The following is a 6,025-nucleotide window of genomic DNA, read 5'->3' on the forward strand; positions in this document are numbered from 1 at the left end:
AGATGCATTCTATCTTATTCTATTATAACACATGAATTATTTGGGGTTGAACACAAACAATATATTCAGTCTTTTTAAAAGTGAAATGAAGTTTGTAATTGCTTAAAGGGCAAATAAAAAATTTAGATCCAATCACACAGATGACTGTAGATGGAGATATATTTTAATGCAACCTGTAAACTGTTAAATTTAAAGCTGTTCACAAGTACTTTGCTATCTACACTCCCCTGTAGTGAGAGGGTTGAGTGATTTTTTTAATCCGACAAAGCTCTAAATTACACAACATAGTGTAAATCCCTGAAATTTTCACAAGTTATTTAACTGTAGAAAGCAACTTTGGTATGATTTAATATGAAAGATCTAATGGCCACATCAGTGAACAATGTTACTCCAAACATCTAACCCGGTTATTGCAGAACTGGGGATTATATTTGGTGACCCAAAGTTGTATTTCTTTTGGATTTGGCGTTTCACCGTGAGACATACAGACCACTTCCCGATTGCCAAGGCTACATAAGCTGTAAAACTGGACACCAGCATGACACTGATCCAGGCCTGTTTGTCTCCAGTGCAGTCGGAGCCAATGACGGCCCGGGGACATTGTACCCAAAAAAGAAGCTAAACAAGTGTGAATTATAGGCCGGTACGGAGACACACGAATGTCCTGTACTGAAACAGCTTTAAAAGGGGAGAAGGAACCTAAAACATAAGGAGGCTGTAAACAACTACAGACCAGAGATATAGCCTTCACAATCCAGTGTGACAGCCTCTGCTGTGACAATGGCTTGCACCGATTAGGGTGGCCCAGGATATAAAGAGCAGATCACCCCTCCTGAATCCTTCAAGTCTTTTTATATAGACATGGGTGGCCCACACTGGGCATAGGGTTAGTTAAGTCTCACTTGTACCTCACCGAGGAATTGAGAGGTGCATTAAAAGCCAAAAGCTTCACTGTGGGACACTAATGGGCTGACTCCAACAGCTTAGTTATAAATGCAGGATTAGGCTGCCGGCGGACCTTTGTGAACCTTGGTACAATGTGTAGGCAATAGGGTTGAATAGGAAATACATGCAAGGCACCACCCTCTTCGGTGCAGTTAAGTCAAATTTCAGCGGCACAAATATTGTCTTCGCAGACTCACAACATGAACAAAAAAAGTGATGACGGAAAGAATATGCCTAAACAGACTGATCAGACCAGAGGAAATATGGACCTGGTGTCTCGTCTCCTGCAGCAGGTAACTTTTATAAAGTGCGGCATCCAGGGGTGCTGCCCCACTGGCTTATCCCCAAAGCCCACATGACAACCACCAAATACAACTTAAATGTCAAAAAGGCCCTCCCTTGACAGAAAAACATCATCCAAGATGGAAAACAAAGCCATCACAGAACATTGAACGAAATGAGTGCATTGCATTTTACCACTCCTCATAAACCCGCTATTGACTACAGGAAAGTGAGCAAAGTGAGGAAGTCCTTGCATGCTGTGATTCCAATGCTCACATAGACCCCTGCAACCTCCCCTTCACCACCCAATGAGGGGGGACGAGGGTTGAAGACCCTGGGCACGGCTTTTATAAAGGTACCTTATATTCAAGGTGCCCAGTGATTTGCTTTTCTCACTCTGTTTCCTTTCCAAAATCTTTTTCTTACAGGGATATCCAGCGGGGGCATAACTGGATGCTACTTGAGCGTGTTTTGCATCCATGTTTAGAATCTCTGACTGAGATTGATTACCCACATGCCACAGACATGATGCGGCCTCTTTTGATCCAGTGCGGTTTGCAGCCAAAAACAATGCAAGTGAAAAGGATAAATGAGTTAAGCAAACTAAACTTGGCTCACTGTAGCATTAGCCCCACTTTGTGTGTGTGTGTGTGTGTGTGTGTGTGTGCGTGTGTGCGTATGTGTGTAGATATTTTAGATATTATATTTTCCCCTTGAATTAATTGAAATGGGGGACTCAATGCATGTTCTGTGTGTTCTAGGTGCTCTGATTCTGTTTCCTCCTCATTTTAGTCTCGTGTTTTTACACTCAAGCCTGCGAGCTGCTCGGTTCAAAGTTGTTTGTGAATCAAAACATCATTATAATATGCTCCCTGTCATCCTCCAAGTTATTGCACAATATAAACACTATCCTGAGAAAACTGTATAAAATCTAAGTTCTAATTTTAGTGTAGGTTAGTTTTACTTTAGTTTATGTAATCCTTAAAGTTTTGTTTCAAGGGTTGTATAAATTATAAACAAAGTAATTAGGCACTCATTTTTCACTGTAAGTCTCCACATGATATCACTTAGCAAATAGAATCATGAATGATTAAATGTGTATCATAGCAGAATACTTTTAATCTATCGTTATAACACCTCTTTCAGGTGAGATACGGCTTTTAGAGCTTCCAGACAGAAAAAAAGGCAAAAAGGGTTTCCGGGCATCCCAATGCCCAGTGGTAAGTATTGACTACCCTTGCAAGGGAACAGGTCTTACACCAAAACTATTTTATGTGGTTCGAGAAAAAAAGCAGAGGAATGACGTAAAACTAGAGAAAATGGAGCATGGAAGATGCAAACTTTGCCACACCATGTCCTCGCTGCATCCTTCCACATCCCGGTACCTCTCAAAAGGGATTGGCATCATTCAAAACTCCCCTGAGGAGCACAACAGATGTGTAGATGCTTTGTATGCATCAATCATCCATTGTGTTTCATCCCACTTGTGCACACTGTGTGTGGTCTATGCAAAGATAAGCAAAATGATGTAATGTGCAGTAAGTAAACAACAATAATTGCATCTTTGCATTATGCAAGACAATATACACAGGCCAAAGTCACAAACACAGTGGACATTAGGACAAAGATTAAAATGGTTTAGAAGTCACAATTTAAAGTGCTTTGTTTTGTTTCATCCATCAAATGATAAGATAAATAGATAACACTCTTCTAAGCCTACCTGCTGCACTTCACTAGGTAAAGAACTGTCTGAAATGTACCTGAAATAAAAGCTTATAAAAGCACGCAAACAGAGTATGGGACAATGTGCTTATTGCCATCAAAACCAAATTTATTACCACTTAGCGATGAGGTGAAAGGTATGATAACTAGCGTCAGATCTCCAATTGAGAGGTGTGATGTTCATTTTCACCTTCCGTTTAGATAGCACTTTCACAACAGGCTAAGCAGAAGTGGTGCTTGAGGCTCGATTACTACGGTAAATGGCATCTCAACAAGAAGTGGATTTAGGGATAAAAAAAGGATTTTCTCATCAACTCTATTCATTATTCAGGCTTTTCTGTTCAGCAGGATTTGTGAGAAACCTCTAAAATCTGTGTGAGCTACATGGAGGTAGAGTGGGGGGGGGGGGGCACAAGTACTTTCACACACTCGCCCAATCTGTTCCACAATGATTTCTGAAATTATTGCATTCTATAGTGTTTGTTTTTTCCCCTGATTTTATAAAAAAATGGACGTTCCTGAGGCACGAAGGGATGCTTCTCGAGAACAGTGGAGAGCATTACGATGACTCTGTTAGCACTGTCTGTAAATTGTGTTCATGGATAGCTCTGATGTTGAGAGCCAAGGGTGCAATGGAGAGAAGAGCAGGCGCACGGGGTCGACACTCGATACACCCCCAAAGACTGACTGCCGGAGATCACTCAGGCAGAATGCATGTGTCTTGTCTCTGTACAACGGCGTACACAGTAACAAGCATGCAAACACGCACACACACACACACGCGCGCACACACACACACACACACGTCCATATACACACAAACACGTACATGCACACACACAGGATGCTTAAATTAAAAGTGTCCCAAAATGAAATACAGAAGAACAGTTATGTGATCGACATACCTTAAAGAACTTAAATTTAGTTTCGGTGCACCAGTGGCAGAGGTGCATCGGTGGCTTCTTCCTATGCAGATCCACACACTTTTCAAAAGAGGATAACTGGCTTAACTGGCACTATCAGCACATCCAGATGGTATACAGGGCAGCATTGACAGTCCAGAACAAGCTCTCCAGCTGCTCTGCTACCCTGAAATCTTCCTGACCTAAATCTTCTTCCTCAAACCACCGAAGACAGCTGAAAAGTGGACACCTTCAAAAATTGAAATGTCATACATTGTGAATGTTTCTCTCTTTGAATGAGCCTGAACCCGAAGTGCCTGAAAGAGTCAGTAAATATCCAGATGCTGTCATTTTGTTTCAATGTCATGAAAATAAAGAATGATGTCAGTTCTTTTGTTCTTTTTCTGTTATGCTCACAGTATCTGTGCAATTCCGTTCCCAATTTAAGTCAATATGTAGTTGGTACGTCTCCATATGAGGGTCGAGTGATTTACTAGCTTAACTCAGAGGTGAAATTAAAAGAGATGATGTTTTGCAATGGGGGGCTGTATTCATTTGAATGAAGTTATCTTCCACTATATACCCAATTAATTCTTCAAGGAAACACAAACAGGTTACAAGCTTATTTAAATTTCTCAGTGATACCTTCAAAGTCAAACTCGAACAAGTTCAGTATATAATAAACAAAGCAGCAATTTTTCTTTACCCCCAAAAGGACAATTAGCTCGTTGCATTTGTTTTGTAAATTGGTCCCCCTCAAAAAATATCCAAGGGCACAACATAAATGTAAGTTCGACATGATATAGAGGTCTATCATGGATAAACTGTTGATAAACTTACTAAATTTAGGCAGGGCAACATTAATTTAGGTGAAATTACGGATACAAAATGATGATGTTCCAAAATACTACAAATGACCCAGTCAAGGAGAACCCGTTGCAAACCCTTCAAAATATATTAGAACCAGCCATTTTACTCGCTCTGCCATCTGACAAACACATGCCTGGCACAGAGCCCAAAGGAAAAGGAAAGACAACAGATGTCATGCAAAGCACAACGTACCTCCTTTGGGCCTGGCTAGGATACTTGAAAAGAAAAAAAGAAAGTAAAAATGAGCAACAAATAAGAATATATAATCATTCCTGACCTAGTCAGCGATGGTTAGGGAAGATATCTACACAAGAAGAGGTGCGCAGGCTAATTATGGATTTATCCATTTCTGCATGCGAGTTATCTCAAGAACAGAGATTTTGAAAATTTGTTAGTAATATTCTGCCACATGCCTTCTAACCCACAGAGCAAAAAGAAGGTTTCTTCGAGCTTTATTAAGAGGGACGACAAGAGAACTTCAAAGCTGTATTACAGCACAGTTTGGTGGGTGGAGATTGTGTAACTCAAACCATATGTTGTTGTCGGGCCTGAGCGCAAAGTTCGAAAGGTAAAAATGAACTTGTGTGTACACTTTTCATTGACACTGTTTTTAATTCGGCTTGATTTAGTTTAGTATTTTTGTAATGGAACAGACAAGAGGCTAATGAAACCAAGCTGTGCGAGGGTGAGCAAATTCCACAGAGGAATATCATTCACTGCCGCTTCCTCATCTATTTTGAGCGATTCCAAATTTCCTGGTCTTATAACTTGAAAAAATGGGAGGAGAGGACGCCAGGTCTGGCACCTCCACCACCAAACAGGCAGAGCAAACCTCATCTCTGCTACTGGAAACCACTTCACCATTCACCCACTGTAATATGTTTTTTATTATTTCTCTTTTTCAAATTGCAAATATTGAAGAGTAGAGACGGCTAATTCAGCTACTGCAATTCTGTGAAAATTAGGAAAAGTAGCAGCGTGCAATTACAACCCATTTGCTACTTCAATAGCCATAATCGAGCGTTCCTGTCTGCCACCTTTTGACAAAAGCTGCCTTTGGAAGTCTGCATCTCCAAAGACAGGACAGATGAAGAAAGCAGGGTAATTTTTAAAAGGCCTGTGGGGTGACATAAGGCTGTTAAAGCACAATGGGGTATAAAAACCTCTGTTGGAGAAACTCTATTGATGTGTTTGACTGTGACATCTGGGCAAATATTGATCAATTATTGACTGCAGCCTCCTTCCAACTGTTTTTTTTTTTTTTTTTCACAGCCATTCAAAGCACTGGGAATAATTGCTCACAC

The sequence above is a fragment of the Fistularia commersonii genome, chromosome 26 (genome assembly GCF_037954325.1).
Source record: "Fistularia commersonii isolate RoL2024-O1a breed Wild chromosome 26, RoL_Fcom_v1.0, whole genome shotgun sequence".
Lineage (NCBI taxonomy): Eukaryota > Metazoa > Chordata > Actinopteri > Syngnathiformes > Fistulariidae > Fistularia > Fistularia commersonii.